This window comes from Drosophila bipectinata, chromosome 4 (genome assembly GCF_030179905.1).
Source record: "Drosophila bipectinata strain 14024-0381.07 chromosome 4, DbipHiC1v2, whole genome shotgun sequence".
NCBI classification, from domain to species: domain Eukaryota; kingdom Metazoa; phylum Arthropoda; class Insecta; order Diptera; family Drosophilidae; genus Drosophila; species Drosophila bipectinata.
The window spans coordinates 4,881,506-4,900,781 of record NC_091740.1 but is presented as its reverse complement, the minus strand read 5'-3'; the positions used below and the strand labels follow the sequence as shown (position 1 = coordinate 4,900,781).

The window sequence follows — 19,276 nt, the reverse complement described above, 5'->3', positions numbered from 1 at the left end:
TCGATACTCTTAGCAATTAGTACACTGGACCTTTACCTTTATGTGGCTCTACCACAAAGTTTCTCAGATGCACAAGATATTGCAGTTTGTAAATAAGCTGGACCTCGTTTTTCTTCAGCGACCGGCATTCTGGCTTGAGCTCGACCTTGAGAGGGTGTTGAATGAGATAAGTTTATCTCTTACACGAAAAACGATAAAAAATAAAAATAATGGTGGCGGCTTAAATATTAAAAGGAAAACGAAAACCAGTGGCCTTTTCGACGTTATAATTCGATCTATATTATTTCTCTCTAGTCTTAAGCCTAACTTATCTATTGCGGCGAAGCGGGGCACAAGATCGAATATGAGCTTTAGCTCCCGCCACGCCCTTAGCTATCTTATACTTGATTTAGATAACTAAAAATTCAAATAAAAAATACAACTCAATTTAACAAAAATTCGAATTCATAACAAATCCAATATAAACACGACGAATCCAATAACACCGGATCCGTTGAAGGCCGTTTCACCAACCATCCGGCTTCAACTAATTGGTAGCAGCGCCAGCTTGTGGACTGTTCTCTTATACTCCGCTTCAGACCTAGTCCTGACGACGGCGTCTTTGACCCTTCCGTCCGCGCCGGCGTGCGTTGCTCCGACCCTTCCGGTGAGCCACTGTTGTGGCGGCTGGTGATCCTCTGCGATCCGGACCAGATCGTTTGTCCGGATGTCATCCTCTTGGTGCCGCTACTTCGACCGCGCCTGTGGGACCAAGACGTACTCCCGGGACGTTTGTTTGATTTGTTTGACAAAACGTTTGTTTTATTGTCGAGACATGTCGCCATCGACGTAAGCACGTTAGACCCTGCTGGTCCGCGGGGTCCGCGGTGCTAATGGGGCGATGAGCGGCCCGCCTGCTAACTGGTGCCCGGGATTTCTTGATGCGTATTGTGTGACCGTGTCGACCTCGTCCTCGATTTTTTGACGAAGCTTCACGAAGTGGCGACTCTCTCCGACGAAGTTCGTCGAGTTGTCGCAGTGCACTATCTGCGGACATCCTCGGCTACCAACGAACCTTTGAAAAGCCAACAAAATGGAATCAGTTGAAAGGTCGGAAATTGCGTCTTAATAAACTGCGCAAGAAACAAATGAGGCAATGTAGGACTTATAAGGTGGCCTCCCACGAATTTCTAATGTCGTATCAATAGGACCACCAAAATCAACACCACATATGGGGAATGGGCGGAGGCACGAATTCTATCTAAATCTCCTATTATTTGAGTCATCAGACGAGGCTTGCAATTAAAGCAGCGTATGGATGACCGCACTATCTGGCTGCAGACTTCCTGCGCATTTACGATCCATATACGGGGTCGCAAATGACTCACAAGTGCTAGTGGACCCACATGAAAATTCGATTCGTGAAAGTATCGGACGTAGCTCTGAACAAATTAAGAGCTGTTTTTCAACAATACTGGAAACGATACGATACCAATCGTACGATATAGGAGCATTAGCTAGTCGCGCCCCGATCCGCAACAACGAAAAGGTAAGCCCAGCCTCTGAGGATTCATGTAAAAGAGGATTTAGCTTTTGTAGACTAGGGCCAACAATTTAATTTTTTTCTTTTCTTTTTCATCTTGTACTCGTGCTCTTAGACTAATCATTATATTCCGCAGGCGAGGGAACAATATCAGAATTCACTACTAAACTTTTCGATTTCCTCATAAAGCGAAACTTATAAACCAGTGATTGAAAATGCTATTCTACATCAGAGTATTTTTTTTTGCTCCCTCTATTGCTTTGTTTTCGATTGGCTCTGTAGCATAGCAGAGAGCACAAAATCAAAACGCTGCATAACGCTTTGCAAAACGCTTTGCCGCATATCAAATTTTACCGCTACATTTTGTTTTCGTAGGCATGGGCATGTACTGATTTAATTGTATTAAGAGCGCAATGAAGTAAACATGGGTTCACGAAAGAATACAATTAATATTTTAAAATATTTTTATGACAATGGGTCGACTGTGCAGTGCAAATCATGCAATCGGTCTTTAAAGAAAGATCGCACATTTAATTTAAACAAACATATTGTGGGAGTGCACAAAATAAAAATCGATGATTAAGACGAGGAGTCCATGTGTTCAGAAAACATATCACAATCCAGAAAAGAAATAAATAAAGTTAAAATTAACAAAAAACAATTAATTCGTTCGTACATAGGACTGGTAACAGAAGAAATCGTACCATTCAATGTTTCAAATTCGGATAGAAAAGAGCGGAAAAAGCTTTAGGCTAAATGGCAGTAAATAAAACATGCTAAAACATGTGGCGGATAACAAACGCATTGAAATGCAACAAAAAATGCAGGGCCGATTACTGTCTTTGAAAATAGATAGCGCAACTCGGCTTAACCGCAACCGCAACACCGCAACGAAAAAATATTATCACAAAGTTATATTTCTGATATTGATTTTGAAGGCACAGAGGAAATGGATAAAAACATTGACTACACTACAAAAATTGAGAATTTTGAGGCCTCAGAAGAATTGCACGTGGGTAATATACAAATATGCCGGTGTGCAGCAAATACTGCACAACTTTGCGCACTTGATGTTTCAAAAAAGGCATACATTAAAAGCTATTTACTTCAATGTCGCAACATGACGAAATACATTCGTAAGCCATCAAATGGTTATCGTGAGGCATTTGAGTTTCTTAAAATGAAATTCCCTCAATTGGATTGTCCCACAAGGTGGGGATCAACATATGAAATGATCGACCGATTGAAAAAAGCAAAGGACGTATTAAATGACATTGAAGCAATCGAAAATAAAACGGAAGATGAAAATTTCGACGCTACCTCTAAGTTGCGGGAGTTTGTAGTAAGCTACACTGCGGCAATTTCTATGCTTTATGGCTCACATGTAAATTGACTACAAACCAAATCCTAAAATCACGGTCAGATAGCTTAGATTCGATTAGTTTTGAAATTGGCCAAACTCTCATTAAAAGCATTAAGGCTTAAGACTAGAGAGAAATAATATAGATCGAATTATAACGTCGAAAAGGCCACGTTATAATTCGATTTTATAAGTCGATTTTATATAAATATTTTTCCTTTTAATATTTAAGCCGCCACCATTATTTTTATTTTTTATCGTTTTTCGTGTAAGAGATAAACTTATCTCATTCAACACCCTCTTCAAGGTCGAGCTCAAGCCAGAATGCCGGTCGCTGAAGAAAAACGAAGTTCACCTAGTTTACAAACTGCAATATCTTGTGCATCGGAGAAACATTGTGGAAGAGCCACATAAAGGAAACGGTCCTGTGCAATGCACTAATTGCCAAGAGTATGGACACACTAGGTCATACTGCACACTTCGGGCTGTCTGTGTAGTCTGCGGGGATGCCCACAACTCTGTTCACCGAACTACAAACAAGGACAGTACTGTGAAGAAATGTGGAAACTGCGGAGGCAACCATACGGCAAACTATTGAGGATGTATGGTGTTCAAAGACTTGAAAGTAGTATGCGAGAAGCGACCGCAACGCGCAATCAAAATCGATAGAATGTTTACATTGTGTCAAAAGCTACACCACACATCTTCTTCGTAAAAGCTGCGAGGTCCTCATTCGGTCCACTAAAAACGACCAAACGACCTGTCCAAGGGCGACCAAGCGGAATATTCTTTCGGTGACATCGAAGCTGTTTGATTCCCTTGGCTTATTAAGCCATTTACTTGTAAAAGGAAAGATCCTATTGCAGGAGCTTTGGCTAAATAAGCTAGCTTGGGATGAAACAATTCCACTGCACTTTGAAACAGCGTGGAACTAAATAAAAATTTCCTTGTCGCAACTAGAGGACATCTCAATTCCGAGATTCGTGTTTACTGAGCCAATGTCACCGATTCAAATAGTGCTCCTATATCGTACAATTGGCATCGTATCGTTTCCAGTATTGTTGACAAAATGCTCTTAGTTTGTTCATGATGAAAGTTTGAAACGTTCAAATCGAACCAATGTGAGAGCAAAGAGATCAGAAATATCTTCTACTATCCTTACTCGTCAGCTCATGTTTTTGGTATGGATTCTAGCGCTTACTTTAAAACCAATTTTAAGTATCATTATAACAACTCAAAATAAAATTTATCCTAAAATTTAGAAATTCGCCATAAAACTTTATTTTTTCTAAATACAAGAAAAGATTTCTAGTTTCTAGAAAAAAATTTTCTTTAAAGAAGAACAATTTTTTAAATCAAAGGAGAAAGTCGCCATAAACTAAAATCGCCGTAAAAACTAGGAAATTTTTCTATAACTAAGGAAAATTATGACTTATTTTCAGTACTATTTTTTTAATAATAGAAAGGCTCACCATAAGAAGAACCTAGCCCTAAAAAATAGAACACTATTTCTAAAATATAGAAATTCCTTTCTAAAATTTTTGTATATTATATATCTATATCAGTGGTCGGAACCTAATAAAGTGTACGAAATAAGTAAGTAGGACACTTAGGTTGATAACTGTTTCGTCCTCAAAAACCAACTACTGGAATTTTTTCTTCCACGAATTGTTGATTGAACGATTTGTGAGAGATACTCAGAGAGAACTTTAAAAAGTACCGTACGATTTTCCGGTTAGGTCTATAGTGACCAGGCGAGCTTTGATTTTGCGAACGAAATAAGTAAGTGGGACAGATCAGTTTATGTTCGTTTCAGTAAAGCTCATTACATCGAATTCAATTATTTGTATTGCAGTAATTGCTAACAATTAGAAACAACCAAATTTAGTGAGTTTCGTCAAATAAATCTTTTTTTTTTTATTTTTAATTAATATTTTTTGTTAAGATATGTCAACTTTTACACATTTGAGCGATGCAGAGCGGGCAAGAATATTGGCGCTCTGAGATATGGGGATGTCAATACGCAAAATTGCTGCAGAATGTGGGAGGAGTAAGCGGACGGTGGAAAACCTTTTAAAAGACCCCGAAAACCATGGGAAAAAACCCCGTTCTGGGCGCCCACCCCTTGTTGACGAGCGGGACAAGCGACGTATTAAATTTCTAGCAGTCAATGAAAACGTCAGTGCATCCCAAATTCGATCTAATTTGTAATTTGTCAAATGTTTAGCATCGGATATAGAGTGGAAAAATGTAATGTTTAGCGATGAGAAAAAGTTTAACTTAGATGGCCCTGATGGCTACCGCTATTATTATCGCGACATTAGAAGTCCCAAAAAAGTCCACGTCTCCAGGAACTTTCATGGCGGGTTGCTCATAGTATGGGCTGCCTTTGGCTACATTGATATGATTTTAACGCATCAGTGTTAGTATAGCAGAAATCAGAAAGTAGGGTGTGAACATGACGTTTCACACATTTATACTGTGTATGTCGCAAAGCACGGGCAGAGTAATTTCCTATGCCCGCAGGATAGGGCCGTGCGACCAATGATCTTTATTATATTTTATATATAAAGTTTTAACATGTTAAATACAAAAAATAATGTTAAGAAATAATCTAACGATATTTGAACTATCAAATATCGCACAAACAACGGAGTCTTCCATCTCTAAGATGTTGACATTACAAGTATATTAAAAAGTTTATTTAACTAGTGCTAATGGATTCCCTGCTGAACAAGATAAACTGAGAAGCGTTTGCTTCTATTTTGGCTGGTAAGTTACTAAAAACGTTACTAATTTAATAAGTAATTTAATTTAATTACTAATTTTTTTAAACCAGAGCTAATTGTGGAAGTGCATCGGCAAAAAGCCAAAAGGTCTGCTCTATATGCCAAAATTGGAAGGCTAAGAAGAAAAAGTTATCAACTGGTAAATTACGCCCCACTTCAAAGGATGAAAATAATTTCCCAAATTCATTTTCAGGTAATATGGCTGATGTTCAATAGTGACGAGGTGAAGCCTAGCCTTGTGAAGAGGTCAGCGAAAAACTGGATCTTACTTTTGAGTAGCGCAAAAGTTTCTTTTTCTCGGACGCTACACTTAGCTTATCGAGGAATTGCCCATTCTTAAGCAGAATTTTGAACACAAAATGTTTTTTATACATTAATTTTGTTTTGTTTAATACATTTATTGAATAAATTCTTAGATTGTGGCAAAAAGAAGTCCAGAGTTTTATCTAATTAAAAACATTCCCTCAACAATGCGAAGGTAAAAAGGCAGTAATTACACTAACTTAAAACATGTTTTAACACATTCACGATTAAATAGTATATTGATATAAAATTTATATCGCAATATTAATTGACGTGATTTTTCCACAGATAAAAAGGATGGAGTTTCCATGCTATAGATGGAGTTGATATAAGCATGTCCGTCTGTCCTCTTTCTACGCAAACTAGTCTCTCAGTTTTAAAGCGAAACACCATTCTTTCCTTTGCACGCAGTATATAAGTCGGAATAACCGGGATCGGCCGACTGTATCCTATAGCTGCCATATAACTGATTGATCGGAAATGGTCTAACTTCGGTGTTTTTAGAGTGTGTTTTACATGAGAGCTATTTTTGGCAAAAATATACGAGTTAGCTTTGCTTTCTTTTTTTTTAATTGCATTCAATCAATCGTGGCTCTTTCACAATGTTTCTCAGATGCACAAGATATTTTAGTTTGTAAGTTGGGTGGACTTCGTTTATTTTCAGCGACCGGCTTGAGCTCGACCTTGAAGAGGGTGTTGAATGAGATAAGTTTATCTCTAACACGAAAAACGATAAAATATAAAAGTAATGGTGGCTGCTTAAATATTAAAAGGAAAACGAAAACGAGTGACCTTTTCGACGTTATAATTCGATCTATATTATTTCTATCTAGTCTTAAGCCTAACTTATCTATTGCGGCGAAGCGGGTCGAATTTCTCACAAGATCGAATATGAGCTTTCCTTATATTAGATTTAGATAACTAAAAATTCAACTAAAAAATACAATTCAATTTTACAACAAATTCAAATCAATAAAAAATCCAATATAAACACGACCCTTGCTCCGACCCTTCGGGTGAGCCACTGTTGTGGCGGCTGGTGATCCTCTGCTATCAGGACCAGCTCGTCCGTCCGGATGCTGTCCTCTTGGTGCTGCCCTTCGACCGCGCCTATGGGACCAAGACGTACTCCCGGGACCATCGCTGCAGAAACGTTTGCTTTATTGACGAGCCCTGCTGGTCCTGCTGGTCCGCGGTGCTAATGGGGCGATGAGCGGCCCGCCTGTCAACAGGTGCCCGGGATTTCTTGATGCGTAATATGTGACCGTGTCGTCCTCGTCCTCGCCAAAAGCCAACAAAATGGAATCAGTTAAAAGGTCGGAAACAACTTCTTTATGAAGTGCGCAAGAAACAAATAAGGCAATGTAGGACCAAAGATTACAAAATACATAGATGGGATATCAGGGCCCAAAACTTTTTTCGTCGAGCTTGTTAGTGAAGGGGGAACGCACATGCATTCGATTCTATTTTAAGCACTCTTTATATGTATGCATAAAAAAAAAACTTGTGGCTTTGTATGTATGTGTAAAAATACAAAGCCGCACGATGGCGTAAAAATGTTTTGGCTTCCAAATTTCAATTTCAAATTCTAGCTTCTGTTTTCATTGCTCCGATATTTTGAACTTTTTCCTTATTTTTTTATAAAAATTATTCTTTTTTTTTTCTTTTATTGTAGTATTAAAGAAAAAACTACGGTCCAGTGCAATGCACTAAATGCCAAGAGTCATACTAAGAGTCACACTAGGTCATACTGCATACTTCGGGCTGTCTGTGTAGTCTGCGGGGATGCCCACAACTCTGCTCACTGTACTACAAACAAGGACACTGCGGAGGCAACCATACGGCAAACTATTGGGGATTTGTGGTGTACAAAGACTTAAAAGTCCCATGCGAGAAGCGACCGCAACACGCAATCAAAATCAATAGAATGTGTAAATTGTGTGAAAAGCTACACCAGACATCTTTTTCGCCAAAGCTGCGGGGTCCTCATTCGGTCCACTATACCCCATCATCAGTGTGTCTTACGGCCTTAAGCTCATCGACCAAACTAAGATTCGTGTTTGATGCGTCTTGCAAGACATCAACACAGAAGTGCCAAAAATATCTATTGATGGTTGGTCCTACAATCCAGGAAGAGTTGTAATCAACTCCTTTTGAGTTCCGGCTAAACAGATTCGCTCTGATAGCCGACAAAAAACGATGTATCGCCAAGTAATGGTAAATGAAGCCGATTGGCGATACCAGGTGATAGTGTGGAGGAAAGACCCATCAGAATCCTTGAAACTTGGCATTTCCTGGCCTTAAGGTGTTTGAAGAGGTTAAGTGAATCTGTGAAAAATACATTTCCTCGAGCTGCCGAAGTTATTGGGTCCGACTCTTACGTCGACGACATGTTAACGGGTGCTGGTTGCATTGAGGAGCTTAAGACAATTAAGTCTAAAGGAACGATGGGGTTGAATAGAGCAATTAGTTTTCAAACTCGCCTGAAGTTACTGCATCCGAGGGCACGGTTAAGCCAATAACACTTTCGGACTCAGAATTGACTAAAGCATTAGGAATCTCTTGAATTCCCATACAAGATATACTTAAATTTAAAATTGATGCTTCAGTCATGGGTCAAAGGGCAACCAAGCGGAACATTCTTTCGGTGACATCGAAGCTGTTTGACCCCCTCGTCTTGGAACAAAATACAAATTTCCTTGTCGCAATTAGAGGACATCTCAATTCCGAGATTCGTGTTTACTGAGCCAATTTCACCGATTCAAATGCATGCCTTTTCTGACGCATCGATGAGAGCCTATGGAGCCTGCATCTATATTCGTTTCGAATCTGCAGAGAGTGTTAAAGTTTCGTTGTTGACTGCAAAGTCTAAAGTAGCTCCGCTCAAAACAAAGTCGCTCCCCCGTCTTGAATTATGTGCCGCTCACCTTCTCGCAGATCTCTGACGCAAATAAAGCCTCTATTTTGGTCGAATTTAAAAGTTACACTACATTGGATTCGTTTACATTCATCGAGCCCCCGGTCTAATCTGTCACCAGAACTTCTACAGATGAAGGCAAAAAAGAATGCTATCAATCCGATGCTATCAAACCGCAATCGTCTCTACCTCACAGTTATTGGAAGTGATAGAAGGATATTCCTGTCACCTAAAACTGCTGCAAGTGTTCGTTTATATCAGCGTTTGCATTTGCTGCTACATAGCAGCAATTTAAGTAAAAATATAACTCTGCTCCCGCTATTGCTCTGTTCTCGATCGGCTCTGTAGCATAGCAGAGAGCACAAAATCAAAACGGCTGCAAGCAGAGCCAACGAAAAGAATATTGTGCTCTCGTAGCAACTGCATAGTCGCTCTCGTAGCAACTGCGTGGTTGCTGTTGTAGCATTTTTGTAGTTGCTCTCATTTCGCTAAATTTTGCCGAATATCAATTTTACTGCCACATACCAGATACTGCATTAAAAGACGTTAATTTCAAATTATAAAAATATATATATTTTCTCATATTACAAAACTAAAAAATTAAATTTCAATACAATAACAATAACAATTATTTCAATTATTATTTTCTTGCTCTTCAAATAAAGGGAAATTGTCAATGGTACTAACCAAATGGGATGAGTTTAGTTTGATCAGTAAAATTTTGTCTAATGTGTTATGGTTTAACCTATTCCGATTGTCGGCCAATATAAATTTTAATGATGAAAATGCGCGTTCTATTGTGACCTAAATAAAATTAAAAGTTATTAGCATATTTCTTGCAGCATAAACAATAATTCTTACTTGTGTTGGCGGAATGGCAAAGCATACTTTGCTTAGTGCATTTAGTTCAGGATCAATCGCCTTTCTTTCTCTCCAAAAGTTCAACACATTAACATTTGCTTTCATATAAGGGAGTTTTAGTGTTTCGATTTTTGTAAAAACAGCCATGCATTCATCTGATGGCGATACCGTAGCTCCCAAATAGCTGTCTAATAAGTCGAACTCATTATTTTCAAACCCTTCTTCAATACTCATAGAATTAGCTGAAGTCGTTGAGATATTAAGTTTTGGGTGAATTGCTTTAAATTTTTCCCACAAAACTTTTGAAAATTTTATAGCATTTTTCTTCTGAGTCGAGGAGAGAATTTGTTGAAATCTCGGGTCTAAGCATACATCAAAACCCACATTCGATACAAGTTTTTCCGTTCGCATTTCTATGCTTTTAATGAGAGTTTGGCCAATTTCAAAACTTATCGAATCTAAGCTATCTGACCGTGATTTTAAGATTTGGTTTGTAATCAATTTACATGTGAGCCATAAAGCATAGAAATTGCCGCAGTGCAACTACTCTTCTTGAAACAATGATTTTTTGCAGTGGATTCATAATGCAAGTGTAGCTTACTACAAACTCCCCCAACTTAGAGGTAGCGTCGAAATTTTCATCTTCCGTTTTATTTTCGATTGCTTCAATGTCATTCAATACGTCCTTTGCTTTGTTCAATCGGTCGATCATTTCATATGTGGATCCCCACCTTGTGGGTCAATCAAATTGAGGCAATTTCAGTTTACGAAACTCAAACGCCTCACGATAACCATTTGATGGCTTACGAATGTATTTCGTCATGTTGCGACATTGACGTAAATAGCTTTTGATGTATGCCTTTTTGGAAACATCAAGTGCGCAAAGTTGTGCAGTATGTGCTGCACACCGGCATATTTGTATATTACCCACGTGCAATTCTTCTGAGGCCTCAAAATTCTCAATTTTTGTAGTGTAGTCAATGTTTTTATCCATTTCCTTTGTGCCTTCAAAATCAATATAAGAAATATAACTTTGTGATAATATTTTTTCGTTGCGGTGTTGCGGTTGCGGTTAAGCCGAGTTGCGCTATTTATTTTCAAAGACAGTAATCGCCCTGCATTTTTTGTTGCATTTAAATGCGTATGTTATCCGCCACATGTTTTAGCATGTTTTTGCATTTACTGCCATTTAGCTTAAAGCTTTTTCTGCTCTTTTCTGTAAGACCGTGACAAATCGGATCTATTATATTTCGCATGTTTTCCGAATTTAAAACATTGAATGGTCGCTTTCTTCTGTTACCAGTCCTATGTACGAACGAATTAATTGTTTTTTGTTAATTTTAACTTTACTTATTTCTTTTCTGGATTGTGATATGTTTTCTGAACACATGGTCTCCTCGTCTTAATCATCGATTTTTATTTTGTGCACTCCCACAATATGTTTGTTTAAGATGACCCCCCCCATTCTCGATTTTAAATTTTGACGATTTTCAATGGGCTGGCAAATGAACATAAATTTTTTTTTAGGGTTGTAACTGTGCTTACATATATTAAGACACAAAAAGGAAGAAAACCATTTCACAGAACTTTTTTTTTTTTTTTGGTTTTTGTTGTTGTATTTTGTGATCAAAGAAAAGCCCTTCTTTTCGGCGGCGCATGTGATTTCCGCTCACTGGAACATCTGAATCCAAAAATTCCAACGGGATTTGAAAAAGTACATGTTTGGCTCTCGTATGAACTAGGATTATTAACTTCGCCCAAAAATTAACAAAATGGTGGACCTTTGAAATTTTTTTTCGAAATTTCCTTTTTTTTCAGCCACAAATCGAGTTGAAAAGTAAAGAAGATCTTCACCGATTTGATTTATCCTAGTTCATACGAGAGCTATATATGTATAGAATAACGTGTTAAAATTTGGAACCGATTGGATTAATAGTTTTTGAGTAACCTCATGCGCCAGTCGTAAAAACACGGTTTCGAGAAAACGCGTTAAAGTTTTGAGATGGCTCTCGCCGTCGCCTGAGGCTTCCACCATAAATCGGCTATATCTTTAAAAGTTTTTGAAATATTTACTTGAAATTTTCAGGGAACATTCTTGAATATATAGAATGTATATTCTATACATATATAGAATGTTTAGAATATTCTTTTATAAGTTCGAATTAAATTTAAAAAAAAAAATCGATTTTTTAAAACCGAGAATACGGGGGGGTTCCCTTAAATTAAATGTGCGATCTTTCTTTAAAGACCGATTGCATGATTTGTACTGCACAGTTGACCCATTGTCATCAAAATATTTTAAAATATTAATTGTGTTCTTTCGTGAAGCACTGTTTACTTCATTGCGCTCTTAATACAATTAAATCAGTACATGCCCATGCCTACGAAAACAAAATGTAGCGGTAAAATTTGATATGCGGCAAAGCGTTTCGCAAAGCGTTATGCAGCGTTTTGATTTTGTGCTCTCTGCTATGCTACAGAGCCGATCGAAAACAGAGCAATAGCGGGAGCAGAGTAATATTTTTACTTAAATTGCTGCTATGTAGCAGCAAATGCAAACGCTGATATAAACGAACACTTGCAGCAGTTTTAGGTGACAGGAATATCCTTCTATCACTTCCAATAACTGTGAGGTAGAGACGATTGCGGTTAATCCGATAGCATTCTTTTTTGCCTTCATCTGTAGAAGTTCTGGTGACAGATTAGACCGGGGGCTCGATGAATGTAAACGAATCCAATGAAGTGTAACTTTTAAATTCGACCAAAATACACTTCGTTCGATCGAAACTTTTATTAGAGGCTTTATCTTGCGTCAGAGATCTGCGAGAAGGTGAGCGGCACATAATTCAAGACGGGGGAGCGACTTTGTCTTGAGCGGAGCTACTTTAGACTTTGCAGTCAACAACGAAACTTTAACACTCTCTGCAGATTTGCAACGAATATAGATGCAGGCTCCATAGGCTCTCATCGATGCGTCAGAAAAGGCATGCATTTGAATCGGTGACATTGGCTCAGTAAACACGAATCTTGGAATTGAGATGTCCTCTAATTGCGACAAGGAAATTTGTATTTAGTTCCACGCTGTTTCAAAGTGCAGTGGAATTGTTTTACCCCAAGCTAGCTTATTTAGCCAAAGCTCCTGCAATAGGATCTTTCCTTTTACAAGTAAATGGCTTAATAAGCCAAGGGAATCAAACAGCTTCGATGTCACCGAAAGAATATTCCGCTTGGTCGCCCTTGGACAGGTCGTTTGGTCGTTTTTAGTGGACCGAATGAGGACCTCGCAGCTTTTACGAAGAAGATGTCTGGTGTAGCTTTTGACACAATGTACACATTCTATCGATTTTGATTGCGCGTTGCGGTCGCTTCTCGCATGCTACTTTCAAGTCTTTGTACACCATACATCCTCAATAGTTTGCCGTATGGTTGCCTCCGCAGTTTCCACATTTCTTCACAGTACTGTCCTTGTTTGTAGTTCGGTGAACAGAGTTGTGGGCATCCCCGCAGACTACACAGACAGCCCGAAGTGTGCAGTATGACCTAGTGTGTCCATACTCTTGGCAATTAGTGCATTGCACAGGACCGTTTCCTTTATGTGGCTCTTTCACAATGTTTCTCAGATGCACAAGATATTGCAGTTTGTAAATTAGGTGAACTTCGTTTTTCTTCAGCGACCGGCATTCTGGCTTGAGCTCGACCTTGAAGAGGGTGTTGAATGAGATAAGTTTATCTCTTACACGAAAAACGATACAAAAAAAAATAATGGTGGCTGCTTAAATATTAAAAGGAAAACGAAAACCAGTGGCCTTTTCGACGTTATAATTCGATCTATATTATTTCTCTCTAGTCTTAAGCCTTACTTATCTATTGCGGCGAAGCGGGGCACAAGATCGAATATGAGCTTTAGCTCCCGCCACGCCCTTAGCTATCTTATACTTGATTTAGATAAATAAAAATTAAAACAAAAAATACAATTCAATTTAACAACAAATTCAAATTTATAACAAATCCAATATAAACACGACGAATCCATTAACACTGGCTCCGTTGATGGCAGTTTCACCAACCATCCGGCTTCAACTAATTAGTAGCCGCGCCAGCTTGTGGACTGTTCTCTTATACTCCGCTTCAGAGCTAGTCCTGACGACGGCGTCTTTGACCTTTCCGTCCGCGCCGGCGTGCGTTGCTCCGACCCTTCCGGTGAGCCACTGTTGTGGCGGCTGGTGATCATCTGCGATCAGGACCAGATCGTCCGTCCGGATGTCATCCTCTTGGTGCTGCTAATTCGACCGCGCCTGTGGGACCAAGACGTACTCCCGGGACCATCGCTGCCAAAACGTTTGTTTTATTGACGAGACATGCCGCCATCGACGTAAGCACGTTAGACCCTGCTGGTTCGGGGTCCGTGGTGCTAATGGGGCGATGAGCGGCCCGCCTGCTAACTGGTGCCCGGGATTTCTTGATGCGTATTGTGTGACCGTGTCGACCTCGTCCTCGATTCTTTGACGAAGCTTCACGAAGTGGCGACTCTCTCCGACAAAGTTCGTCGCGTTGTCGCAGTGCACTATCTGCGGACATCCTCGGCTACCAACGAACCTTTGAAAAGCCAACAAAAAGGAATCAGTTGAAAGGTCGGAAATTGCGTCTTAATAAACTGAGCAAGAAACAAATAAGGCAATGTAGGACTTATAGGGTGGCCTACCACGAATTTCTAATGTCGTATCAATAGAACCACCAAAATCAACACCACATATGGGGAATGGGCGAATTCTATTTAAATCTTCCATTATTTAGGTCAATCAGACTTCCTGCGCATTTACGATCCATATCCATATACGGGGTTGCAAAAGACTCATAATGAAAAACACGTGGACCCACATGAAAATTCGACTCGTGCAAGTATCGGACGTAGCTCTGAACAAACAAGAGCGTTTTGTCAACAATAATGGAAACGATACGATGCCAACTGTACGATATAGGAGCACTAGCTAATCGCGCCCGACCCGCAACAACGAAAAGGTAAGCCCAGCCACTGATGATTCATGTAAAAGAGGATTTAGCTTTTGTAGACTAGGACCAACAATAACATTTTTTCGGGTCTTTTCTATTTCATCTTGATACTCGTGCTCTTAGACTATTCATTATATTCGACAGGTGAAGGAACAATATCAGAATTCAATACTAATCTTTTCGATTTCCTTATAAAGCGAAACAGGAATATAGGTGACAGGAATATCCTTCTATCACTTCCAATAAATGTGAGGTAGAGACGATTGCGGTTAATCCGATAGCATGATTTTTTGCCTTCATCTGTAAAAGTTCTGGCGACAGATTAAACCGGGGGCTCGTCGGCCCCTGCAGATTCGCAACGAATATAGATGCAGGCTCCATAGGCTCTCATCGATGCGTCAGAAAAGGCATGCATTTGAATCGGTGACATTGGCTCAGTAAACACGAGTTGAGATGTTGAGATGTCCTCTAATTGCGACAAGGAAATTTTTATTTAGTTCCACGCTGTTTCAAAGTGCAGTGGAATTGTTTCATCCCAAGCTAGCTTATTTACCCAAAGCTCCTGCAATAGGATTTTTCCTTTTACAAGTAAATGGCTTAATAAGCCAAGGGAATCAAACAGCTTCGATGTCACCGAAAGAATATTCCGCTTGGTCGCCCTTGGACAGGTCGTTTGGTCGTTTTTAGTGGACCGAATGAAGACCTCGCAGCTTTTACGAAGAAGATGTCTGATGTAGCTTTTGACACAATGTACACATTCTATCGATTTTGATTGCGCGTTGCGGTCGCTTCTCGCACGCTACTTTCAAGTCTTTGTACACCATACATCCTCAATAGTTTGCCGTATGGTTGCCTCCGCAGTTTCCACATTTCTTCACAGTACTGTCTTTGTTTGTAGTTCAGTGAACAGAGTTGTGGGCATCCCCGCAGACTACACAGACAGCCCGAAGTGTGCAGTATGACCTAGTGTGTCCATACTCTTGGCAATTAGTGCATTGCACAGGACCGTTTCCTTTATGTGGCTCTTTCACAATGTTTCTCAGATGCACAAGATATTGCAGTTTGTAAATTAGGTGAACTTCGTTTTTCTTCAGCGACCGGCATTCTGGCTTGAGCTCGACCTTGAAGAGGGTGTTGAATGAGATAAGTTTATCTCTTACACGAAAAACGATACAAAAAAAAATAATGGTGGCTGCTTAAATATTAAAAGGAAAACGAAAACCAGTGGCCTTTTCGACGTTATAATTCGATCTATATTTATTTATTTATTTATTTATTTATGGAGATCTACCAAGTAATTTAAAATTAGTAGGTAGAGGTATGGTTGAGCAATAGCAACGGGGGCCTTCAGCTCGGTTTTTTACAATAATTACATGAGTGTTATTTTATATGTACATTTTGGCTAAATTAAAATTATCTTAAATAAGGTAATATAAGTTTGTATTCTTTAGAAATAGTATTAGTTTTAAAATGTTTGGTAATGTGGGGTGTGAGATGGATTCTAGTGGATTGGAGTTTTTAAATATCAGTTGCCTTTGGTAGTTTAGTGACCTGCAGTTAGTCAGTAAGTGGATAATTGATAAGGCATCGTTGGTATCATTGCAGAACGGACAGGTCCTGGTTACATTTGGGTCCATATAGTGTGTATGTGTAATTTTTGTGTGACCAAGCCTGATCCTTGTTATTATTATCTGGTCTCTACGTGAGATCGATGAGTGAATGTTTTTGGTAATTTGGTGGCAGTTGAGTTGTGGATTATTAATTGTTTGGTACCAGCGTGAAGTTTTGTATATGTTTGATTGCATTTTCAAGACATATGTATTTTTAATATATCTAAATATGTCCTGCGTGTTTAAGTTTTCCATGGTTGTGAGTGGTTGTCTTGTTGCGTTTTTTGCTAGGGCATCTGCAAGTTCGTTTCCAGGTATTCCTACGTGACCGGGGATCCAAAGCAGTTTAAATTTATTATTGTTATTTTGTAGAAGATTACGCGCCTTTGAGATATAGTGTTCGCTGTTGTTAGTGTTTTTAATTGCGTCGATGGCAGAGAGCGAGTCTGAGCATATGCAAAATTTGCCTCTTTTAGTTTTATGTAATTGCAGTGCTTCTACTATTGCCAGTAGCTCTGCGGAAAACACTGAAGAGTAGTGTGGTAGGTGGTAAACTTTGATGCATTCAGTTTCGTTTGTGATTGCCATGGTAGTGATGCCGTTTGCTTGAGATCCGTCGGTGTAAATGTATGTGTATTTGTTTTCGTCTTTTGACTTAATTTCTGTAAACTTTAATCTGAAAATTTCAGGAGGGTTGCTTTTTTTGTCGAATTTATTCAGCGATGTGTTTATTTTTAGAGGGCTTGTGTTCCAAGGCGGTGTGGTTTGTGTAGGTGATGTTAATTGATTAAATGGCAGTTGGTGGACTTGTGAGTATTCTATAGTACGATCTATTGTTGATTTGTATTGTGGACGTTTAGGCGGGCGATATGCTTTTAAAATTTTTAATATTGGGGAGGCTTTGGCGTTAACTAGGGACTTAATGATTTTTGTCGTAAGGAACTCTCGTCTGTCTTCTAAGGCGTCTGCATTTGCTTCGAATAGTATGTTATTTGTGGGGGTGGTTCTGAAGGCTCCGAGGGCAGTTCTAAAGGCTGTGTTAATTGTTGTTTTTACTTTGCGCAGTGTTGTGTATGGGCAGTAGCCGTAGATTGGAAGGCCGTAGTCTGCTTTTGAGATGATGGTTGCTTTTGTTACATTTAGGAGTGTAGAGGTGTTGCAGTTAAACTTTGCGTTTGAGAGACATTTTATTACGTTAATATACTGTTTGAGGTTGTTGTTTAGTAGTTCTGTGTGAGTATTCCATCTGTATTTGTTATTGAAGTGGAGACCAAGGATTTTTAATGATGTTACTTCTTGCATTTGCGTGTTTCCTGTTGTTATGGTGCAGTTGCAGTTATGTTTTCTGCAAACGTGGAGGTGTTTGCATTTTGTGGTAGATAACATGGCTCCTGAGTATTCTGCCCAGTCTGTAATAGTGGATATTATCGGATTTAGGTTTATATTTAGGTTTTTTTTGTTTTTTAGTTTTAGGATGATGTTGAAGTCATCTGCGTATGCGCTTAGGCTGATGTTCGGATGAAGTGTGAGCTTTTCTGTTAGTGAGTTATATGCGATCACAAACAGGACCACGGAGAGTGGGGAGCCTTGAGGAATGCCGTTTTGCATTGGATGAAAGGAGGAGGTTTCAGAGTCAATGCGCACGAGTAGTTTTCTATTTGTCATGTAGTTTCTTACGTAGTTAATAATTTTTGGGCCAGTTTTCCAGATTATAAGTTGGTCAAGTATTGAGTGGATGCCAATTCTATCAAAGGCCTTTGCAAAGTCTAGTGATATAATGGATGCATGGTTTCTTCTTGAGAGAGCTCGGGCTAAAAGATGGTCTATGAGTAGTAGACTGTCTATAGCCGATTTCCCCTTTCTAAAGCCAGTTTGACTGTTATGGATTAGTTTGTCGTTTATTACAAACCACCACAGCCGTTTTGCTATTATTTTGTCAAGCAGCTTTGCTAGGCATGAGTTAAGTGCGATCGGACGGTACGAGTTAAGCAAGGTTTTGTCTGAATTTGGTTTTAGGATCGGTATTATTAAGCTATTTTTGTATGTTTGTGGGATGTAGTTGTTTAGTATGGCGTTTTGGAGGTTAATAATTCTGTTTTTTGTTGTTTTATCCAGGTTTTTTAGCATTGTGTAGTTGATTCTGTCAAGTCCTGGTGTGTTTCCTTTTAATGTAGTTAATGCTGCTGAGAATTCTATTGCAGTTATGGGTTTTTCTATTTCGGTTGCTCTTTTGCTAGGAATATGTGGAAGATGAATGGTATTTCTAAGTGACGTTTGTTTGTGATTGATAAAGGTGCTTGAAAAATTCTTGTCGGAGGAGGTTTCTGAGAAATTTTGGCAAAAGAGTTGAGCAATTTCAAATTTTTTATTAGTGTTTTGTTTTGTGGATGGGTTGAATATACAGTGTATGTGTTTTTGAGGGTTAATGCCGCAATAGCGACGGATGTTGCTCCAGATCGTTTTGGGTTGGCTGTCGGGTGAGATTTGCGATGTAAATTTGTTAATGTTTGCTTTTTTAGCTTGTTTGAGTGTTAGTTTAAATAGGGCATTTGCCCTTTTGTACTGTATAATGTTTGATGTAGATATTTCTCTTTTAAGTTCGTTCCATTTTTTCATTTTATCGTCTCGTAGTTTTTGAAGATTGTTGTTCCACCATGGTACATTATGAGGCTTACCCGTTGGGTGTGTTTGTGGTATAGCCTTGTGGGCGCTCGAAAGGATAATTTTTTGTATTGTTGCAGCTTCTTTGTTTATGTTTGTGCTCGGTGGCCGTTGTGCAGAAAAGTTTTCTGTTAGATTGGCAAATTTATGCCAGTCTGCCTTATCAATAATGAAAGTGGGTTTGCGTTTGGTTGGTTGCAAGTTGGCAGTATTTGATGTGAAGAGGTTAATTATGATGGGGAA

At 39.0% G+C, this 19,276-nt stretch overlaps 1 long non-coding RNA gene across 1 annotated transcript; it reads left to right on the top strand.

Moving 5' to 3' along the window:
* The first annotated feature begins 5,531 nt into the window (after nt 1–5,531).
* Nucleotides 5,532–6,034, top strand: LOC138926931 (uncharacterized). The gene is made up of 3 exons (XR_011443583.1): nt 5,532–5,654; nt 5,722–5,810; nt 5,865–6,034. It is a non-coding gene; the product is annotated as an uncharacterized lncRNA (long non-coding RNA).
* The last annotated feature ends 13,242 nt before the right edge of the window (nt 6,035–19,276 follow it).